Below are 25,401 nucleotides of genomic sequence, written 5' to 3' on the forward strand. Positions count from 1 at the left end.
ATGGAAGTAACATCTGTTCCAGTGCCCTCTGTCCAGGAAATATCAAAGGAGGGATTGAAGCGTGTTCCAGAGCGTTATGTTCGTCCCCATCATGAGCGTCCAGTAATATCTACCACTATTTCTTTACCCGAAATTCCGGTCATTGATTTAAGCAAATTATTGTCCCAAGATCTCAAGGGATCTGAACTAGAGAAGCTAAACTATGCATGCAAAGAATGGGGTTTCTTTCAGGTTTGTCATAATCCCGTACACGAATGTTATTCTTATAAAGACTTTATTCTTGACATAGGCATAATATGTATTTTTTTAAGAAAATGTTACCTCAATTTATAGAATTGAGTGTAAACACCTAATTTACTATGGTGTTAATTAACTAAGATGGGGCAATCATTGCAGCTAATTAATCATCGAGTGAGCTCTTCATTGGTGGAAAAAGTGAAGACAGGTGCTCAAGAATTCTTCAATCTTCCTAAGGAAGAGAAAATGAAATTTGGTCAGATAGGAGACGTGCAAGGATATGGTCAAGCCTTTGTAGTGTCTGATGAACAGAAATTAGAATGGGCTGATATGTTTTACATGTTCACTTTGCCACCTCACTTAAGAAAACCACACTTATTCCCCAACATTCCCCTCCCATTCAGGTTCTCCACTCTGTCTGTCTCTCATATTAAGTGTGTAGTTTATATAATTAAAATTTTGCAACATACATAATTTCAATTAATGATTGTTATTGAGTTTTACTAAGCAAAACATTTTGATTATTGGAGTGGATGGTGTGTTCAATTGGTTGCAGAGATGATTTAGAGGCATATTGTGCAGAATTGAAAAACCTTGCAATCCAGATCCTTGACCTGATGGCAAATTCTCTTGCAATAGACCCACTGGAAATTAGAGAGTCATTTGGTGAAGCTGAGCAATCAATGAGGATGAATTATTATCCACCATGTCCCCAACCAGAGTTAGTGATAGGACTCAATCCTCATTCTGATGGTGGAGGCCTAACCATCCTTCTCCAGGCCAATGAAGTGGAAGGCCTTCAAATAAGAAAAGATGGACAATGGATTCCTGTTAAACCCCTCCCCAACGCTTTCATTATCAACCTTGGTGACATGTTGGAGGTAATCATTGGTTCTTTTGTCAATTAATTAGTTTGATTTTAGAGTTTAATTTTGATGTGTAAATTATTATATATTACAATTAAATGATAGATTTTAATATTATAGAATAAAAAATATAACCTAAAGAAACTTGAATTACAGGGATTTTCTAACATTAATACAAACATTGTTGTGTCCTTACCTTATCAACTAATTTGGCAGATGATGACAAACGGAATTTTCCGAAGCATTGAACACCGAGCAACAGTTAACTCAGAGAAGGAGAGGCTTTCCATAGCCACATTTTACAGCCCTGCTATAAGTTCAATTATTGGCCCAGCACCAAGCCTTGTAACTCCAAATACACCAGCACAGTTCAAAAGAATCAGCGTAGGAGAATACTTTAAAGGGTACCTTGCACAAGAACTTCGTGGGAAATCTTTCCTTGACAGCATTAGGATTCATGCTGAAAATGAGAACAACTCTTAAAACTTTACAATTGGTGGAAACAAATAAATGCTAGCAATACTTTTTTAACAGTCTTTAATACACTCCTTCATTCATCTTTTAAGAAGTTTAAAAGATAAACCAATCGTTTATAATGCATTAAAAAATGCATATTGTTAGCCTTCCTGAAATTTTAAGACATGGCTCACAAGCTTGTGTATTTGTCAATGCTATTGCCTTCAACTGCACTAAGCAGTGAAGCATCTAAGTTGTAGTAGCAACAGCTATTGTCTATTGTATGTTTTCTTTACTGTTTTTAGGTGCTTCCGATGTACAATAAATTGAGGCTGCGTCCAGCAGCTATCTTATGTTTCCTTCACTTCACTGTAATTTTTAGTTTAAAATTAAATTTGAAAATAATATTAAAATAATTTTTTATCTTAATATTTTGTATATCCTTAATAATAACTAGATTTAACTCTCGCACTATGCACGGATATCTAAATTAATTTTATTGATAATAATTAATAATAAAAATTATTGTTAATTAATTTTTAAAAATATATGTAATTAATAAATTATAAATTTAACTAAAATTTATTGATACGATAGAATATTTTTATATTATTATTTATTTATAAATTATTATATTTGTAAATAATTTATTTTTATAATTATTATTTTAATAATTATATTTATTATATATTCTAATTGGTTGAAGAAATATTTATTGATAATACGTTAAAATTATTCTCATAAATCATTTAACTTTTTATTCTTAAAATAATTAGAAAGCTAACTTTATATTATAAAAATATATTAAAAATATTATATTAATATTAATACGTATGATAATTAAATAACATTTATTAAACTGGGGAGAGAGAAGTATGAAGATAAGAAAATAGTAGTTAAAATTAAAGTCGAAACTGATATTTAATTTTGTAAATTGATATATATATATAAGTCCAAACTTTTAGAAAGTTTAATTAAAAAAATAGAGTATTTATTTATTTATCTACTATCTATCTTTCAGTAATAATATATTTAGATTTTATAAAAGCATAACACTTCAAATAAATATTTTATTTAGTACATTATGAGACAGGTTTTCCTTTAAATTTTCAATAGGTATTTTTTTAATAAAAATAATAAATAAATATTTTAAGTACTAGATAAATAATTTAATTTTTCAAGTAAGCAATAATATTTTTTATTGCCTATATACTTAAGATAAATAAAAAAATAAATAATATCATTAATACAATATAAATAACTAATAATATAAAATAGATATTATACATTTCCTAAATCTATATATCATATGGATATAAAATTAAATTTTAAATTAGAGGTTATTATTCTGAAGAATATAATTTTAACATACTTTACGTGAGTACAAAGAGTTTTTTGGGTCAATCAATTAAATACATATTAGGTATAGACAAAATAGAAATTTTATATTATCAAAGTGTTGAAAAAGAAAATATATAGGAAGAGTTACGTCCATGATCAGAAATGTTGAAAAAGAATGAACAAAAGGTTGCATTGAAAAACTGTTCTAAGCATGAATAGAATATTATCAACAATAAAATAACAGTTAGTACGAAGCAAGAGCCGTGAATTAGACGAATTCAAAGGTTTACATTTGATCTCAATCATTGTATCTGAATTCGTCATTGTTTTGAATATTCAATTAGTTAGGTGGTGGCCAAACAATCAACGTCATACTTACATTTTAAAATCTTTAGACCAGTCGTATAAATTTTCTAAATATTCTTTTAAATTTATGTTTTGAACTTTTAATTTGGAGAACTTTTTTTTTATTAATGTTCATTTTTTCTTCTCTTCTCTCTTATCATTTAATTTTTTTAATAAAAATTGTTTAAAAAGTCAGAAAAAGAAGAAAGAAAATAATTTAAAAAATAAGAAAAAATAACATAAAAAATTAATAAAAATCATCTAAATTAAAGAAACTTCAAAACATAAAAAGAGTTTTAAAAATTTTATAATCTTTTTTTATATATAAAGTTTTTTAAATAAGTGTTATAATTAAATAAGTTTTTATCTTTTTTTCTTTAAAAAATAACTCTTAAATAAAACTTAAAAATCATAATATACGTAGTTGTTCAATTTGTTGATATTGACTTAAAAATAGAGTTATTCCTACGACGGTTTTTATCTATTAAGTGATAATTTTGACGTATCTAAAATTTTTAAGTCTTTTTTTAATATAAATAAAGATTCTCACTTATTTTAATTTTGAGTCATCACATAATGTCAACTAATTCGTAAAATGAGTTATTTAATAAAACTAAACTTATATGAGTTAGGTGACTAAGCTTTTTATTAATAGAAGATTAAGTACATATTTATGCTAACTAATAGCACAAATTTTTGGATTTTAATTTTCTCTTGTTAACACGAGAACGAGACATTTATTTCTATATTTGCTTAAAAAAATAACAAAACATTTTATGTACTCTCTCTTCTCACCTTGTATATTTAGGATATATTTAATTTCTCTTTTAAAAATAATTTTTTGTTTTTTTTTTAAAATATAGTGTAAATTTATACTGTATTTAAAAAAATAAAAAATTATTTTTAGAAAATAAATCAAACATGCTCTTACTCTCTATCACTTCTCTTCTCAATTTTCTCACTCACCACTGCTCCTCTGCACCCCGATAACCCTTTCCCCTCTCTGCCTCTTAGATTTCTAGCCCCTTCCTCCTTTTTTTCCACTTAGTCTTTCACCTTTATTTTGCCACTCTTTCAAACTCTTAAGTTCTCAACAAACTCAAATGACACTTTTATATATTTTCAAGTTTTTCTATCTTTTACTTGCTTCCTCTTCCTCTCACTTAAAAAACTATGATTATATAAAAGAAAGTAATTAAATAAATTTTGCATAATTATTTTTTTGTTATATTTATTTTTATTTAAGAGAACATTTTTTTTAAGTAAAATAAAACTAAACATTGACATAAAAAGGAGAGAATTCAAATCCCAAACTTTTAGTAAATCTATTTAGGGTTTGATATAACAAAATAGTTTGAAATCTAAAGTCTATATTCTCACAACAATAAAGGTAAGTCTAAAATCTTTGGTAGGTATAACATTTTCAGATGTTTGAGCATTTTGAGAAAGTTATCACCTCAAATACAATTTAATCAAAAATTTTTATTTTATTTTAATATTTTAAGAAAATATTTTGTTGTTTAAAATATATTTTTTTAATTTTAAATTATTCCGAAGGTTTTAAAATCACAAGTGCACTAAGAATGAGAGTTATCAGAATTATAGCAAGTCATTTTCGCTGCTCCAAGTGGTGAAGCAAGAATATATAATTTATCAACTTCCATTTGATTGTGGTCTAAGTTGAAAGTTGAAAGTATGGAAGCAGGGTCTCTTCTGGTGCCCTCTGTCCAAGAGCTAGCAAAGGAGGCGTTGACAAGAGTTCCAGAGAGATATGTTCGTTCAGACGACCCTCCATTACTATCTAACACCACCCATTTGCCCCAAGTTCCTGTCATCGACCTAAACAAGTTGTTCTCTCAAGATCTCAATGGACCTGAGCTACACAACCTCCACTGTGCCTCCAAAGAATGGGGCTTCTTTCAGGTTACGCATTCCATAAATAGAACTATCCAATTCAATGGACTAGTCTTCAATTATTTACTTTAATAATTGAGTGTTTTAACGTCCATTCAAGACACTTAATAAAAAATTAATAAATTTTCATTAGACATTGTAGTATTTACTATGGTGCAATGATTTACCAACACTGCTTTTCTGGCTAATATGGGTGCAGTTGGTTAATCATGGAGTGAGCACTTCGCTGGTGGAAAATGTGAAAACGGGTGTCAAAAGATTCTTTGATCTTTCGATGGAAGAGAAGAAGAAATTTTGGCAGAGAGAAGGAGATGTAGAGGGATTTGGTCAGTCCTTTGTTTTATCCGAGGAACAGAAACTAGATTGGGCAGATTCATTTTTCATGATGACGCTTCCATCTCACGTGAGGAAACCCCATTTATTCCCCAACATTCCCCAGCCATTCAGGTTCACTTTCTCCCTTTGCTGTGTTAATTTGGATGCTTTTATTCTCTGTTTTCCCATTTTCATTCCAATGATTTTGTAAAATACTTTTTACATTTTAAGTATTTAAAATAAGTAATTTTTTATTAAAAATAAAAAATGTTACATGATCAATAATTTTTCAAACTTACTGATCTCACTAACTGCTAATCTTTGTTTCAATGTAGAGATGATTTAGACACCTACTGTGCAGAATTGGAAAACCTTGCCATCAAAATGCTCAACCTTATGGTAAAGGCTCTTGCAATAGACCCCAAAGAAATTGAAGAGATATTTAACGAAGGAAGCCAAATAATAAGGATGAATTACCATCCTCCATGTCCGCAACCAGAGCTGGCCATGTCCGCAACCAGAGCTGGCCATTGGCCTAAATACGCATTCTGATGCTGATATTCTCACCATTCTTCTCCAAGTCAATGATATGGAAGGCCTTCAAATAAAAAAAGATGGAATGTGGATTCCTGTTCAACCCCTTCCTAATGCTTTCATTGTCAACATTGGAGACGTTTTAGAGGTATTTGGGAAAATTTATTCACAACTTTTTGTGTTAAGTCTCGTTTGAGTGTTTGTCAATTAAATCAAATTAAACCAAGGTAAAGAATGACAGTGAAAATTAAAGAAAATAATTAAATTTAACTACTTTTATTAATTTGTATAGTTTCAAAGAAGTGATTTATATAACCGGCAAAAGTAAGTAGATTATAAAAACAGAATAAGGTCCTTATAAACATCTTTATTTCAAATGATTTTGTTACCTTTATGATGCTCAAACCTCAAAGACACCAGTCAGTTGTGCCTTTGCATTATGGTTTTGCAGATGGTAACAAACGGAATTTATCGGAGCATTGAACATCGAGCTATAGTTAATTCAGAGAAGGAGAGGATTTCCATAGCTACCTTCTATGCCCCTAATATCCATGCAACTATACAGCCAGCACCAAGCCTTGTAACTCCGGAAAGGCCAGCACAGTTTAGAAGCATCAGTGTATTGGAACACATCAAAGGGTACTTCAAGCGAGAACTCAATGGGAAATCATACCTTGATGAAATGAGGATCCAAAATGAAAATGATAAAATCAATTAGAAAAATATGTTCGAAACACAAATGAATATATCATATCATCAAGAAATTAGAATGAGTGGATGCTGTGAAATAAAACAACATAATGTGATAAGAAAAATAAATAAACGAAAGCTTGAATGTAATGGATGGATGGAAAGTACTCAAAGTAGCAGAAGTTCATATTATTGTAAGCTAGAAGTCTTGTACTATTAGTAAAAGGAAGATATATGGTGTAAATGAAATCAGAGAATTAACCCGTGCATATGCATGGGTGGGATTCTTTTTTTTTATTATTAATTTAAGAAAAATTCTCATTTTCGTAATAATTTATTACTTTATTCTGAAATATTTTATAAATACCCTGAAAATGAGAAGAACTCTTAGAACTTTACAATTTGTGATTCCAATTCATTTACAATAAATATGATTCCAATTCTATTACTTCTACGTTTATTACATAACTTAACCAAATTCTTCAAAATTAAGTCCTAAGGTAATTAATCTTACAACATGATTCTTCTATGTTTTAAGATTAATACCTTGCATTAAGAACAAAACTTGAACATACGTGGCTAACAACCCTAAGTTTATTCCTAGTACAAGTGATTATTAAGTATGTGATTCAGTTCGAGTTTTCAAAAGCGTTTCCCAACAGAATTCAAAAGCCAAAAATTATAAACTGGGTGATCAAGCCGAATTAAGCATTAAGAATAAAATCACACTTAAGTAAATAAATTGAAAATCATATAAACTCACGAAGTAATTGAGTTATGAGTTATATTGAATCCAATCCAAAAGAAATTAGCCACTCATAGTGAGGGCCATAGTAAGATGCATACTAAAATTACAATGAGAAAAAATGAAGATGTGATCCTCGTTCTGCAGCGATCCTCCCCATGTCTTCCGTTACTTTGTTCTTTCTTTTTTTCCTTCCGAAAAATCCCTTTTTTCCCCTGATCTATTATGCTTTTATTCTCCTTTTTCACTTCCTAGACGTTTTTGTTTTATGGGTCTTCAAAACAAGGAGAATTTGAACAGATTTTAACTCCATGGCTATAGCTATGGATTCATCGTTGTAGCTTTGACTTGCACTGATTCTCTCATGGCTGTAGCTGCAGATTCATAGTTTTGACTGTAACTCTCTAGAATCCTCCTTTTGTTGCACACTTTCATGACTGTAGTTGTGGCTTTGGGGCTGTAGCCCTGAATTTCAGAGTTCACTAAATTCTGCACAAAGGAGAGATATTTTAAAAGAAAATACTACCACTCTTGTAACTTTTTCAATTAGATTAATTCATCCAATTGGAAGTTAAATATTCCTAGAATTATTTACATTTCAACAAAAAAAAATGTGTCAAATTAATGATAGAATATGAATTTCCAGCACTTAACAATTCTCCCCAACTTACTCTTTTGTTTGTCCCTAAACAAAACAAGGACAACCCCAAGCCAACTTGCAAATTACTTCTTTATCAACAAAAAGAAAGTTCACCAATCAATTCACTTTCATAGGACCATATTTAACTCACTTGAAGTGCTTCCAAAAATCAATCATACTTAACTACAGAATTCACATGACAAGTCAAACATGAACACTACAAATCAGTCACCAAATACGATTCTCACAACCTTTTTGTCTTTGATCTTCAAATCAAATTCTTGTAACAATAGAATCCACCGAATCAACCTAGGCTTGGAGTCAGCTTTTATCAACAAGTACTTTATAGCTGCATGGTCAGTATACACAATGATTTTTGAACTAATGAAATAAGAACGAAATTTTTTAAGTGCATACACTATAGCAAGTAACTCTTTCTCAATTGTTGCATAATTTACTTGAGTTTCATTTAACATTTTACTTGCATAGTATATGATATGAAAAATTTTATTATTCCTTTGACCCAATGCAACTCCTATTGCATAATCACTAGCATCACACATAAGTTCAAAATCATATTTCCAGTCTAGTGCTATGATTATGGGAGTTGAAGCAAGATTTTTCTTTAACAATTCAAAAGCTTTGAAACAATCATCATTAAAATCAAATTTAATGCTTTTGAGAAGAAGGTTACTAAGAGGCTTAGCTATCTTAGAGAAATCTTTGATGAATCTTTTATAAAACCTGTATGCCCCAAGAAGCTCCTTATTCCTTTGACGTTGGTTGGTGGTAGAAGCTTAGCAATGACCTCCACTTTGGCTGGATCAACCTCTATTCCTCTTGTTGCGATTTTATGCCCCAGTACAATTCCTTCAGTCACCATAAAGTGACACTTCTCCCAGTTGAGTACCAAATTGGTCTCCACACACCGCTTCAGTATGGTGTTTAAGTTTTTCAAGCAAACATAAATAAAGGATCCAAAAACTGAGAAATTGTCCATGAACACCTCAATGTATCTCTCAAGTAAATAAAAAAAAAAAATAGCTAACATACATCTCTAGAATGTGGTTGTTGCATTACACAAGCCAAATAACATTCTCTTATAAGCAAATACACCAAAAGGACACGTGAAAGCTTTCTTTTTCTGGTTTTGAAGATTTACTACTATCTGATTGTATCTAGAGTAACCATCCAAGAAACAATATTATGACTGACCAGCTAATCTCTCAAGCATCTGGTCCATGAATGGTAGGGGAAAGTGATCTTTCCAAGTGGCCTGGTTGAGCTTCCTGTTGTCTATACACATATGTCATCCTGTCACCGTCCTAGTTGGAATTAACTCATTTTTCTCATTTCTCATAACTGTCATACCTTTTTTTTAGGAACAACTTGAACCGGACTGATCCAAGCACTATCTGAGATAGGGTAGATCATACCGGCTTCTAACAACTTAACCACCTTTTTTCTCACTACCTCCTTCATGGTCGGATTCAGGCGTCTTTGAGGTTGGGCTACTGGCTTATAATCTTGCTCCATGTGTATCTTATGCATACAGTATGAAGGACTAATTTCCTTCAAATATGCTAAAGTTCACCCAATAGCACCTTTATTGGCCTTCATCACCTCAATCAATTGATTCTCTTGCTCCTTTGACAAATGACTGCTAATAATAATTGACTTCCCACTATCACTCTCCAAAAAGACATATTTCAAGTGAGATGGTAGTTGCTTCAGTTCTAGCTACATGTTGCACTTTCTCTTCTTCCCTCACATCTTCTTGCAAATGAGTATTAGTAGAAGAACTTTTACCTTTATTCAAACTGTCAATACACTCTTGCACTTCCTTGTCTAAAATCTCATCAAACTACTCATCAGCATCAAACAAAACTTTTTCAAGTGGTGATGAGTTCCTAAGATTGCCTTGAGCTTCCAAGTACACATCATCCAATACATCATATCTAAAATGTTCTTTGGTACCTTTTGGAAACTTCATTGCTTCAAACATATTAAAAATAACCTCATCATCTTGAACTTGCACTTTTAGCTTTTTGTCATCCATGTCAATGATAACTCAGACTGTCTTCATGAATGGTCTACCTAGAATCAAAGGAACCTCAGCATCCTCTTCTATATCCATTACTACAAAATCACTAGAAACATGAATTTGTCCACCTTTACTATCATATCTTCAACTATGCCATGTGGAAGTTTCATTGGTCTGTCTTCTAGCTGCAAGGTCATCCTTGTAGGACGTGCCTCCACATCTCCAATTTTCTTTAGCATAGATAAAGGTATCAAATTGATACTAGCACCAAGATCTAGAAGTGTCTTTCTCACTGATAAATTTTTAATAGTTACTAGAAGAGTGAAACTGCCCGAATCTTTGGATTTCTGGGGTAGAAACTTATGTATAATAGCACTGCACCTGGCTTCAAGCTCCACAGTTTCCTCTTCAAGAATCCTTCTCTTCTTGGTCAACAAATCCTATGAATCTAGCATATGTAGGCATTTGTTCCATAACTTCTGTGAAAGGAATGTTGATGTGGAGCTTCTTCATAATATCCAAAAATCTTGCAAACTGTCTTTCTTTCTCTTTCTTTGATGGTGCATGAGGGGAAAGTAGGTTTTTAATAGGAACTGTCAAAATTACCTCCTTACCCTTTTTCCTACTATTTCCTTTTTCTACTCTGCTCTTTTCTTTTACTTTGTCTTTTTTATTTTCTTTTTCACTCTCACTCTTATTATTTACATTCCTACCTTTATTACTTTCTCTATCTTTCCTCTCAATCTCTTTCTCAACCTCACTCTTTTTCTCACTCACTCCAACATCACTACCTACCACCTTACGACTCCTTGTTGTGATGGCTTAGCATTACTCCTTGGGGTTGGTCTTTGTGTTTGCTGAGAATGGACCTTTAAACTTGTTAGTTAATTGTTTCGCTAGCTGACCCACCTGAACTTCTAGATTTTTTGTGGAAGCCTCTGTATTCTTCTGGTTAGTGATAGATACTTGCATGAATTGATTCAAGGTGTCCTCCAACTTGCTGGTCCTCTCATGAATAGAAGGATAAGAAGCTTGTTGCTGTTGTTGTGGAGATCTCTTGGAAGTCTCTGCTTCATTTCTCCATCCAAAGCCTTGGTTGTTATTAGCATTATTCCTTCAGCCTTGATTTCCCTGCATGAAATTATTAGCATTCAAATTCTGGGAATTAAAATTACCTCCTCTTAGTTGATTACCCATATAATTGACTTCCTTTTCATTGGTAGTTTCTGAACAGAACCCATTTGGATGGTCTCCTCCACAGAAATCACACTTGAGTGGAGGATTGGTTTGATGAGAATGTATGGCATGGAGTTGTTGTGGCAGCTTAGCCATTTGTTTTGGCAAGGCTTCAATCTGTTGGTTTAGCAACTTATTCTGAGTAAGAATAGCATCATGGGTGTTCAATTCAATGATTCCTCTTCTTTGAGATTGATGTCTTCCATGTTGTGTTTGTTGATCAGAGGATGCTAATGACTCAATGATCTGTGGCTTCATCAGGATCTGCAAACATCATAGTACCACCAGCTGCTGCATCTAACAACATCTTCACTTCAGGTTTGATTCCATTGTAAAAGAAGTTCAGTTGTACTATATCTTCAAACCCATGGTTAGGACATTTTTTTAGCAATGATTTAAATCTCTCTCAGGCTTCGCAAAATGGTTCATCTATGCTTTGCCTAAAAGTAGTAATCTCAGTCTTGGCTTTGATATACTTGGATGAAGGGTAAAATCTGTTAACAAATTTGTTCTCCACATCGCTCCAACTGGTCAAACTTTGATTAGGATGAGATTGTAGCCATATTTTAGCTTTACCTGTCAAAGAAAAAGGAAACAATCTTAAATAAACAGTTTCTTCATCACCTTCTGGAATACCCATTGTACTACAAAACTCATAAAAATTAAACAAATGAAAATATGTATCCTCATGGTCAAGTCCAGTAAACTGGTATGAGCTAACTAAGCTGAGGAAAGCTGGTTTCAATTCCATGGCTCTGGAAGCAGTAGGAGCTACAATACTAGAAAAATGCCTTGGGCCTTGTTGTAGAGCATAATCAACCCGACCATCATAATTTGCTTCTTCTTCAACCATTTCTAACTCACGGAACGGTTGATTGGAAGAAGTTGAAGAAGATGAAAAAATTAACTATTGCTATTGTTCTCAGAGTGTCTCCAACTATTTGAGCCTTTTTGTTCTACTATTATTTCTCCTTGTCGTTCTCTCAATCTCAGTATCAAATTGTAATTCTTTGGTTGGAGTTTTTCCTCGCATCTAAGAAATCTTAACAAAAGGGTAAATCCAAGTAACAAAATAATTATATATATTATAAATATTCACAAAATTAACTATTAAAAAAATTAACAAGAAATGAATGTTACTAAATATTTGTGCCAAATCCCTGGCAATGGCGCCAGAAAATTGGTGAACTTTTTGGTAACACTTAGCAAGCGAACTAAGCTTCGATGTAGTAATTTGATATCGTCCTTAGGGATTTGATGATAATAGTGATTTTCTTTCTTGTTGTATATAAAAATATAAAGAATGTGATGAAATATTGATTTGTTCTAAAATATATAAAAGCGACAAATTGAAATTTAGCAGAAAACCTTATACAAGAAGAGATCGGATTCAAATATATTTTCTAACTCTTTTATCTTCATTGAATAAATATGATTCCAATTCTATTACTTCCACGTTCATTACATAACTTAACCAAATCTCTCAAAATTAAGTCCTAAGGTAATTAATCCTACAACATGATTCCTCTATGTTTTAAGATTAATATCTTGCATTAAGAACAAAACTTTAACATATATGGCTAACAATCCCAAGTCTATTCATAGTACAAGTGATTATTAGGTGTGTGATTCAGTTCAAGTTTTCAAAAGCGTTTCCCAACAGAATTCAAAAGCCAAAGATTATAAACCGGGTGATCAAGTTGAATTAAGCATTAAGAATAGAATCACACTCAAGTAAATAAACTGAAAATCATATAAACTCACGAAGTAATTGAGTTAGGAGTTATATTGAATCCAATCCAAAAGAAATTAGCCACTCATAGTGAGGGCCATAGCAAGATGCAGACTGAAATTACAATGAGAAAAAGTGAAGATGCGATCCTCGTTCTGAAGCAATTCTCTTCACGTCTTTCGTTGCTCCGTTTTTCCTTTTTTTCTTGATCTATTATGCTTTTATTCTCCTTTTTCACTTCCTAGACGTTTTTCTTTTATGGGTCTTCAAAATAAGGAGAATTCGAACAAATTTTAACTCCACGGCTATAGCTATGGATTCACCGTTATAGCTGTAGCTTTGACTTGCACTAATTCTCTCACAGCTGTAGCTGCAAATTCATAGCTTTAGCTGTAACTCTCTAGAATTCTCCTTTTGTTGCACACTTTTATAACTGTAGCCATGAATTTCAGACTTCACTACACAAAGGAGAGATATTTTAAAAGAAAACATTACCACTCTTGTGACTTCTTCAAATAGATTAATTCATCCAATTGAAAGTTAAATATACCCAGAATTATTTATATTTCAACCAAAAAAATGTGTCAAATTAATGATAGAATATGAATTTCTAGCACTTAACAATTAAATTTTAACATATGGCTTAGAAGTTGTGTATTTGTCAATGCTATTAGCTTCAACTACATTATGCAGTGAAGCATGTCGCAGCAACAACTTTTGGATGTTTTCTTGACTGTTTTTAGGTGTTTTCGGTACACAATAAATTCAGGCTGTGTCCAGCCACTACTGTATGTTTCCTTTACTCTTTTTAGGTAATTTATGAATGATTACCGTAGGAGGTGCATGGATTGGAGTATCATAAAGTTAATATAAATTTATTTTAAATTTTATTATATAATGAATTTTAAATTTTATTTCTTTTAATATTGATTTAAAACTAATTTAAAATTAAAATTTCATTTAAAATCAATTTTAATTTTTAAATCTAATATTTTACGTTAAATTAGTTATACTAGTTTCACGCTAGATTAATTTTAAATTTAGTTTTAAATTTAATTTTTAAAGTAAAACTGATTTTTAAGATATTTGTAAATTTAATTTCTAAGTAAAACTAATTTTTTACACTCCATCATTGCATTATATTAGTATATCTAAAAATATTTTAGTAATTTTTATTAATTATGTTATACTTTATAAAAAATTTATAAAATATTATTATTTTTAACTTATTTTTAATAAACAGAATTGATGATAAAAGTTTAAATTAAAATCTATAAAATAAATATTCATAATATTAAATAATAATAAAAATAGAATGTTATAATATTTTTAAAAATTTTAAAATAAATCTAAATATAAATAATAATAATAATAATAATTAAATTTTAAAAATATTATTTTAAATATGAACTAACATTAATAAAAAAATATTAATTGTAAAATATAGTCATAAAATTTTTTTGTCAACTGATATGATGTAGAGATTGAATAAGTTAAGACATGAGGTAATGCCTACATGCATAATATGAATTTAGATGAATAAAGAAAAAATTATTTTTGGAGAATGAATTTAATATAGTTATGGATTGGATTTGCATTGGATTTCTTTTTCCAACGCTGATGGACACCGTAAATTTCTACGACAACAGTGTATTAAAAATTATATTAAAATAAATGTATTTAATTTAATATTAGGTATTTCATTAATAATACTTAAAATTTTTGTATGAATAATATTAGCAAAATAAAAGTCCAAAAATTTAATGAAAAAATAATATTAATATTAATTTATTTTATTTTTCTTATCTTTCATTAATAACATATTTATATTTTATAAACAAGTAGCATTTTAAATAAATATTATATATCCAAAAACATAGATTTTATTATATTTTAAATTCTGAATGTAATAAATATTTTTTAATAAAAATTTCCCAGTTTTAATTGTTTATCGTCATTTCCTAGAATTGAAGTTAACATTTTCTTAATTTTAATATACTATCATCATCTTTGTACATCCGATGGCTTTCAAATACAAACACCAGATTCTAAGCAAGTACGTAAGAATAGCAAGAAAGTTGAAAGGATATAATTGTACAAATTGTTGCTTTGAAAAATTGTTCAAACATGAATAAAATATTATAGCAATACCCAGTGAATTCCACGAATTCAAAGGTGTCAGTTTCATTGTGAACCCCGTTTGGAGCCATCTAAAAACAATTTTACACGCCTTCCAACGGAGATTTATTCAAATGAATACTGTAAGTCCGTTACACAGAATTCACAAACGAGCATCATATGTGATGATGTATATCCATCTCAATCATTAGATCTGAATTCGTCATTTTTTAATATTTATTTTCGTATTTGCCACAACCTGTTCTTACACGCAGTTTTCAAATCCACAAATGCACTCAAAATTATAATTATCATAGTTATATCGAGTCATTTTCACTGTTCCGATCCAACTGATGAACCGAGTATATATAATTGACTTCACTTGATTGTGCTCCAAGTTGAAAGTTGAAAGTTGAAAGTTGAAACTATGGAAGAAACTTCTCTTTTGGTGCCCTCTGTCCAAGAGCTAGCAAAGGAGGCATTGACAAGAGTTCCAGAGCGATATGTTCGTTCAGACGACCCTCCATTACTGTCTAACACTACCCATTTGCCCCAAGTTCCTGTCATCGACCTAAACAAGTTGTTGTCTCAAGATCTTAATGGACCTGAGCTACACAACCTCCACTCTGCATGCAAGGAATGGGGCTTCTTTCAGGTTATCCATTTTATAAATAGAGTTATCCAACTGATTAGTTATTTACTGTAATAATTAAGATTTGTTAAATATATGTCTTGAATTCAAAGTACGAAATTAATGAGAATAAACTTATGTTGAATATTACTGTTATTAATGCATTAAATTGCTTGACATTACATACTTTTTAATAAAAACTTATTATAAATAAGTAATTTTATCCTTAAACACACGTTAAAGCAAGATCACTGCTTCCATAACCTAGTACTGTTTATCCGTTTGGTAGTTGGTTGCTACGACTAAAACCTGAATGTTGTGCGACAACAAGTTCCATAAGTGTATGCATATATAATGCACATAGTTTCCGTTTTGGTTGTAGACATAAAATATGGTGCAATGATTTACCAAACACTGCTCTTTGACTAATATGGGTACAGTTAGTTAATCATGGAGTGAGCACTTCATTGGTGGAAAATGTGAAAACGGGTGTTGAACGATTCTTTGATCTTCCAATGGAAGAGAAGAAGAAGTTTTGGCAGAGAGAAGGAGACATAGAGGGATTTGGTCAGTCATTTATTTTATCTGAGGAACAGAAGCTAGATTGGGCAGATTTGTTTTCCTTGATGACACTTCCGTCTCACAAGAGGAAATCCCATCTATTCCCCAACATCCCCCAACCATTCAGGTTCACTTTCTTCCTTTGACCTGTCACATTTGGAGCTTTTATTCCCTATTTTGGCATTTTCATTTCAATTACTTTGTAAAATACTTTCTACAATATTACTTTTTCTCGTCCTCATTCATCGTATCTATTACCTTATCTCACATTTTTAACATCTCTTCCTATCACTTTTTTTTATCAGTACACAAAAAGGTATGTAAATTTCTTTTTTTAATATTTTTACTAAAATATAAAATATTTATTACATTAAAGATATAAAAAAATATAATAATACTTTTTAATAAAAATATATTATTTTTATATGCTCAAAATTCAACTGAAAGTTAAATTAATTAAACTAACAATTTTAAAAATATATGCAATTTCTCTTTTCATTTAGAATAATATGTGATATTAAGCATTGTTTCCAACACATCACGTACAGTTGTTAGTGTTACAAAATTGAGCTTTTTGACAATTATAGACAAAAATTCATTAAAAAAATTAGATTAGGATAATTTGCAAACAAATCACTACAATGAAGAAAATAAATAATGAAAAATTGCAAGTTCACATTCAACAACGCCACTAAAAAAAATGTGACACATGATACTTAAATAGAATTATTCTCGTCTAATAGGCACCCCTTGATAGAGAAAGTGATGTGTCACTACTGTGTACGTGACTCACAGTGGAAGGACATCACTCTTGAATATGGTGACTCGTGTTCTAGTTTGCTTACTTACTAACCTTGGTTTGAACTGAAATTTTGAAACATGGATATGTAATCGGTTCAAGGTCAAGGTTATTGGTTACTTTAGTTATGGTGGGAAGAGCACAAAGAATCCTGTGTAAAATGAGACAGCCACTCCGAATCCGCCATTTAACTGCAAAAATTGAAACTTTTGTCAACCACCAACATGAAAAATGTTTAACAAAATTGAACTGTGTTTAATATAATTAAAGTACCAGAACACGTAAGTCACTAATAGGGGGTGAAATTGTTTTTAAAAGAGTCTCAAATTTCGTGGCTTTGGTTCTTTTGTTGAAGAGAGACCCAAACACTTGAAGAGTATTGTTCCTTTTGTTATTGTTATTGCTTTGATTCTTCTTCCATATTTGAGAACTTAAAGAGGTTGTCTACGAAAAAATCTTTGGAGTAAGTCTCATTGTGCACGCTTAACTCTTCTATGAAAATTTGGGGCATGAGCTACTTGCATAGTAATAACATGTGTCACTTTTCTTTAAGCAACGTCCACATTCTCTTCTAGTGACATATGTTCAATGTGAGTTTTACATTTTTTTCACTCTTCATTTTGCACATTGTGGTAATTTGTTTGCAAATTGTCCTAATACAGAAAATATTTTTGAATTTTTATTTATAATGGTAAAAAAAACCTACAAAATTGTGTTAGCGTCAAAAAAATTCTCGTAGAAAATAAAGCCGGACTCCCATTCCTAGGCAGATTTCTTTGTTGGATGCACGTAGGCTCATTTGGAGACCCAGCTTTTGTAAAATCTCGGCTTAAAATAAAATTCTTATCTTATGATAAAAGCTATCTGCACCACTTGTTACATAATCAACAGTTTCTCAAACTTGCTGATCCACTACCCGGTAATCTTTGTTCCTATGTAGAGATGATTTAGACACCTATTGTGCTGAACTGGAAAAACTTGCCATCAAAATCCTTAACGTTATGGCAAAGGCTCTTGCAATAGACCCCAAAGAAATTAAAGAGATATTTAACGAAGGAAGCCAAGTAATAAGGATGAATTATTATCCTCCATGTCCGCAACCAGAGGTGGTCATTGGCCTAAATGCTCATTCTGATGCTAATGCCCTCACCATCCTTCTCCAAGTCAATGATATGGAAGGCCTTCAAATAAAAAAAGATGGAATGTGGATTCTTGTTCAACCCCTTCCTAATGCTTTCATTGTCAACATTGGAGACATTTTAGAGGTATTTGGGAAAATTTATTCACAACTTTTTGTGTTGATTTTGTTATTTAAATCATTTTTGAGTGTTTGTCAATTAAATCAAATTAAATGAAAGTAAATAGTAACAGTGAAGTAAGGTTCAATAGTATAAAATGAGGATAAAATTGTTATGTTTTAAAGATTTTAAAAAATCAATTTAACTATTACTATTTTTAATGATTCGTACCATATAGAAAAACAAAAATAAGTACATCGTAAGAAGAAAATAGTGCCGTAAGAAACATCTTGATTTCAAATGATTTTGTTGCCTTCATACTGCTCAAACCTCAAAGACACCACTCAATTAGCTTTGCATCGATCGTGGTTTTGCAGATGATAACAAATGGAATTTATCGGAGCATTGAACATCGAGCTATAGTTAATTCGGAGAAGGAGAGGATTTCCATAGCTACCTTCTATTCCCCTAGTATCCATGCAACTATACAGCCAGCGCCAAACCTTGTAACTCCGGAAAGGCCAGCACAGTTTAGAAGCATCAGTGTGTCAGAACACATCAAAGGGTACTTTAACCGAGAACTCAATGGAAAATCATACCTTGACGAAATGAGGATCCAAAATGAAAATGATAAAATCAATTAGAAAAATATGTTGGAAACATAAAGGAATGTATAATATTATATATCAAGAGATTAGAATAAGTGGAGCCTGTGAAATATAACAATAATGTAATGTGATAAAAAAATAAAATAAAACTCAAGCTTGTATGTAATGGATGAATGGGAAGTTGCAGTTTATATAATTGTAAGCTAGATGTGTCGTACTGTAAGTAAAAAGAAGATATTGTGTAAATGAAATCAGAGAACCCATGCATATGCACGGGAGGGGCCTTAGTAATTAAAATGGGGATCATTTTCTGTCTCTCTATAAATGTGTTTTACCATGCATGAATGCATATAGGCTCGGTAGGACTATGGATGACTGTAATGGATCTATATATTGTACTTATTTTCAGTTCATGGGTATTTACTTGTTCCTTGCATTCCTAGCTTATTTACCTTTGGTCAACCTTTTGAAACTAGATTATAATATTACCTTATTGTAATTCTGTAACTTCAATTTACAAAAAAGAAAAAAGTAATTAAAACCCTAAAATTCTGATAATTTTACCATGTAAAGATCGGTGATTCCTTGGTTTTGAATGTCACTGGTAGTAGCTAGGTTAAATGGATCTATACAGCTCTTATGCAGCTTATAATGCAGGGTGTCAAGATTTATCTATGCAAAACCTGGCTTATTTTCAATTCTAACCGGTACTATGTTTGATATGAAAAAATCAATCTGAAAATTAAACCCGAAAAAAATTCCTTTCTTAGTGTCTAATAAAACAAATGACGTGTCATACTAAGCATCAGTTAGTGCATGCTATCCAAACCTGAACCCTTATTATATATAACCTTGAAGAAATCTTATGTAAAGAATCACTCAAGATTTAATTGAAGTAAATCTTAACGTACCAAGAAAGGGACAACCTTTCCTCAGTGCATTTTAAACTCAAATAAGATATTCAGCAAAGGTATATGCGATACCTGATGCGTAATTGTGTTGTAAGGTATGAGACTTTGGACTATTCAAACATGGAATAGATCTATCCTTGAAATACTAAATTTGATATGCAAATAAAAAAAAGAAAGAAAATTGAGGATTTAGAATAATAAAATATTGATTTTATCTTTTAGAAGTTCACGATTTTGAGCTTGATGTGTGATAAGTTTAACCTTAAAAATCTTGGGAGTAATAGATGTGTAAGAAGTTGATTTTATATTTGAAAAGATGCAAAAGCATACGTTAAAAAATTTGTGACAGCTGTTAATGTGTTGAAATCTATTTTGTGTACGAAACTATTGTATTTTCTTCTAATTTTTAAATTATTTGATATAGGTGATGATAGTAGTGACTTATGAGAATTATTATTAATTTGAATCGTAGTTTGACTTTTTATATCCGAAAAAAATATTATTGCATCAGTACCAACTTTTAAGTGTCTCATTAGATGCTCGCTTATAGTGATTAAGAATATTTTTATATTTTTAAAAGGTACAAAAATCCAAAAATATTTTGATGGCCATTATATTAATCATCGTGACATATTCATCAAATACTCGAGACCAATGGATGTGAAGAAGTTAATGCAAAAAGCGTGTATTTATATTATTAGTGCGTTTGAATTAAATTATATACTTTTTAAGACTCATACATTAACTTTCACTACTAGAAAATCTGCAAATATAAATAGATTTACAGATAAATTTTTTTATTATTACAGATAAATTTTAGCATTACAGACAGATTTATAAACAGTTACAGTTCATCTGTAATATACGTGTCGGTAAATAATTACAGACAGATAATTATAGTAAAAAAATCTGTTTATAATTTATAGACAAAAAAATCTGTCTATAATTACAAACAAAAAAATCTGTCTGTAATTCATTTATGAAATTTTTTAAAAACTATTTCATTTTTTTATAAACCCCTAAACTAGAAAGGAGACGCAAAGCCTGATTGGAATTGTTCAAAACTGCATACGATCTTTGAACGAACATTTTCCTTTGTTTCAAGAATCCATGTATGCATTGAGGAGGACCTATTTCGTTCAAAATAACAGGTTCCAAACTACAAATCACAATACGAATACACACAATTAAATAATAAAAAGTAATATGAATACATCAATATAGAATATACAATAAGAAAAGGATGAAATTTCTAACCCTGTCTTCTTTGATTTTCTCTTCCTTGAAGTGGTGGACTTTACTTCATTTTTCTCTTCATTAGTGTCAAATATGAAAACTACTCTGCAAATGAATTATAGCCTCTTAGATCCAAGCAATTATGCATAAATTGGATAAGAAAGAAAGAGATCAAACATACTTCTCACAAGCTGCAAGTATTTGGAAAATGTTGTCAGGAAAAAATCCTGCAGCTGTATTTGATTCTTGCTGAGGTTCAGTGCCCGATACATCTTGAGATTTTTCACTGGTTTTGGGTGGTCGAGGTGTTATTTTTTGGGCCCATTTCCTCCTACGCTCTTTTCCTTCCTAAACAACCTTGCCGAACAAAGTCATATTATGAGCCATTGAATTCAATAGAAATAAATCCTACAAGTGACTTCAACAAAGCTGAATAGCATGCCATCATATTTTAACCCTGGGTTATTGAAGAAAAAGAGAATGATAGAGAGAGGTAAGAGAGATTTATGAAAAATGAGGAAGGAGAAGAGGGGCGCAGTTTTATGAGTTTTAGACATTACAGACAAAAAAATTTGTCTATAAATGGTTTAATGAAATGGTGCATTTTAAAGGTCCATTTATAGACGAATTTTTTTGTCTGTAAATTTGTCAAGTCCATTTACAGACAGAAAAATCCGTCTGTAAATAGCCACATGAAAATTCGTTTAAAAGGGGTAATGTTTACAAATAGAAAAATCTGTCTGTAACTCCAGCTCCCAATTTCTCTCAAATTTTCAAATTACAGACGAAAAAATCTATTTGTAATTCCTGTCTATATAGTTTCACGCCAAATGACGGGTAAACTACATATGGATATTACAGATGGATTTACAGATGGAATTTTCAGAAATTAAAAAAAAAAAAAAAACTACAAATCTGTTTGTATTTATAAACGGATATCCGTCTGTAAATAGCGCTTTTCTAGCAGTGTTTCTATACTTTAAAATATATTAATTTCCTTTAAATAAATATACAAAGAGTGCGCCATGAAGTTATTTTAGTTAGGTTTAAGTCTGACGAGAATAGTATTCTACAACTAGCAATTCATTTATTTTCACATCAACCCATTTATTATCTATTATTTGATTGATTAATCCTTTATATTGGAATGGGTGAAGAGTTAAATGATTTGGCAATTTCTCACAGGGGTTGAATCAAGATAATTTTGAATCAGAGTTCTAGATTTTTGTTCATCCTTCGCTGTAATAATATCTTGAGGTTTGCACTTGGTATATCTACTATACAACCATTAACTAAAACATGTCTATAGTTAATTAATTGGCGGGCTTGAGGAATAGTCGCAGCCATACCCAACCAAAAAATGTTATCCAAGCGCATTTCAAGTAGTTGTAATAAAACCTAACCGGTTGATCCTTAGCTTTTCCGGTGATACAAACGTATTTAAGCAATTGTCGTTTTGTAAGACCATAATAAAAATGCAATTTTTGTTTTTCTTCTAAACGAATACGATATTGAGATTTTTTACTGAAACGCGATTAATTTCTAAGTTCACTTTTGACTGCTGGCTTTTTACTAGTTAGTCTTGGTAAAGATCCCAGACAACGTATTTTTTGAAACAAGGTTCCCTATAACGTGACATAAAAATTCCTTGTAAACATGACATGGAGTATCAATTTGTACATCAGATTATTTACAAGTTCAAAAATAAGAACAAAAAGGCGCTCCTTTTATTTTTAGTGTATTTAAAATAAAGAAAATATTATAAACCTTAACTCCAAAAAATGAGTTTAAGCGATTAATAATAGTAATTTTTTATTAAAATAAAACGAGATTAACAAAACTTTTAAAATAACGTACAAACACCAAATTCTAAGCAAATAAATAATAGCAAGAACGTTGAATGGATTAATTATTGCATTAAAAAACTGTTCAAGATGAATCTAACTGTCATCCATCATCAGTGCAATTTCTTACATTAGAATATGAAAATATATGGTTAAGACTTATCTAAAATAAAATAAATGAAAATACCAATCAGTACGAAGGCAATACCCGTGAATTAGACGAATTAAAAGGTGTCAGTTTAATTGAAACCATTTTCATATTCTCAACTGCACCGTATATGTTGAGGTTTCGATCTCAATCATTGTATTTGAATTTGTCATTTTCTGTATATTTTATTTTCCCAACGGTACTGATTCTGCATCATACATATGCAGATGGGTGGTACTTCAACGATCAGCATCAACGAAACATCTAAACACAACGGCTGTTCTTATTCCGAAGGTTTTAAAATCACAAGTGCACTAAGAATGAGAGTTATCAGAATTATAGCAAGTCAATAATTTATCAACTTCCATTTGGTTGTGGTCTAAGTTGAAAGTTGGAAGTATGGAAGCAGGGTCTCTTCTGGTGCCCTCTGTCCAAGAGCTAGCAAAGGAGGCGTTGACAAGAGTTCCAGAGAGATATGTTCGTTCAGACGACCCTCCATTACTATCTAACACCACCCATTTGCCCCAAGTTCCTGTCATCGACCTAAGCAAGTTGTTCTCTCAAGATCTCAATGGACCTGAGCTACACAACCTCCACTGTGCCTCCAAAGAATGGGGCTTCTTTCAGGTTACGCATTCCATAAATAGAACTATCCAATTCAATGGACTAGTCTTCAATTATTTACTTTAATAATTAAGTGTTTTAACGTCCATTCAAGACACATAATAAAAAATTAATAAATTTTCATTAGACATTGTAGTATTTACTATGGTGCAATGATTTACCAACACTGCTTTTTTGGCTAATATGGGTGCAGTTGGTTAATCATGGAGTGAGCACTTCGCTGGTGGAAAATGTGAAAACGGGTGTCAAAAGATTCTTTGATCTTCCGATGGAAGAGAAGAAGAAATTTTGGCAGAGAGAAGGAGATGTAGAGGGATTTGGTCAGTCCTTTGTTTTATCCGAGGAACAGAAACTAGATTGGGCAGATTCATTTTTCATGATGACGCTTCCATCTCACGTGAGGAAACCCCATTTATTCCCCAACATTCCCCAGCCATTCAGGTTCACTTTCTCCCTTTGCTGTGTTAATTTGGATGCTTTTATTCTCTGTTTTCCCATTTTCATTCCAATGATTTTGTAAAATACTTTTTACAATATCACTTTTTTTCATTGTTCCTATTCATCGCATCAATTATCTCATCACATATTTATTAATTTCAATCTTTATAATTAAGTTTAAGTATTTAAAATAAGTAAATTTTTATTAAAAATAAAAAATGTTACATGACCAATAATTTTTCATACTTACTGATCTCACTAACTGCTAATCTTTGTTTCAATGTAGAGATGATTTAGACACCTATTGTGCTGAACTGGAAAACCTTGCCACCAAAATCCTCAACCTTATGGTAAAGGCTCTTGCAATAGACCCCAAAGAAATTAAAGAGATATTTAACGAAGGAAGCCAAGTAATAAGGATGAATTATTATCCTCCATGTCCGCAACCCGAGCTGGCCATTGGCCTAAATACACATTCTGATGCTGATATCCTGACCATCCTTCTCCAAGTCAATGATATGGAAGGCCTTCAAATAAAAAAAGATGGAATGTGGATTCCCGTTCAACCCCTCCCTAATGCTTTCATTGTCAACATTGGAGACATTTTAGAGGTATCTGGGAAAATTTATTCACAACTTTTTGTGTTAAGTCTCGTTTGAGTGTTTGTCAATTAAATCAAATTAAACCAAGGTAAAGAGTGACACTGAAAATTAAAGAAAATAAATAAATTTAACTACTTTTATTAATTTGTATATTTTAAAAAAAGTGACTTATACAACCGGCTAAAGTAAGTAGATTATAAGAACAGAATAGGGCCCTTATAAACATCTTGATTTCAAATGATTTTGTTACCTTTATGATGGTCAAACCTCAATGGCACCACTCAATTGTGCCTTTGCATCATGATTTTGCAGATGGTGACAAATGGGATTTACCGGAGAAGGAGAGGATTTCCATAGCTACCTTCTATGGCCCTAATCTCCATGCAACTATACAGCCAGCACCAAGCCTTGTAACTACAGACAGGCCAGCACAGTTTAGAACTATCAGTCTATTAGAACACTTCAAAGGGTATTTTAAGCGAGAACTCAATGGGAAATCATACCTTGATGAAATGAGGATCCAACATGAAAATGATAAAATCAATTAG

At 31.2% G+C, this 25,401-nt stretch overlaps 1 non-coding gene and 2 pseudogenes across 1 annotated transcript; all 3 read left to right on the forward strand.

The window, feature by feature from the left end:
- Window positions 1-25,401, forward strand: LOC113856411 (annotated as a pseudogene).
- LOC113856412 lies at window positions 4,941-9,098 on the forward strand (annotated as a pseudogene).
- On the forward strand, window positions 11,726-11,831 carry LOC113856699. The gene has a single exon (XR_003502930.1). It is a non-coding gene; the product is annotated as a small nucleolar RNA R71 (small nucleolar RNA).

The sequence above is a fragment of the Abrus precatorius genome, unplaced genomic scaffold (genome assembly GCF_003935025.1).
Source record: "Abrus precatorius isolate BTA unplaced genomic scaffold, Abrus_2018 Scaffold11, whole genome shotgun sequence".
NCBI lineage: Eukaryota > Viridiplantae > Streptophyta > Magnoliopsida > Fabales > Fabaceae > Abrus > Abrus precatorius.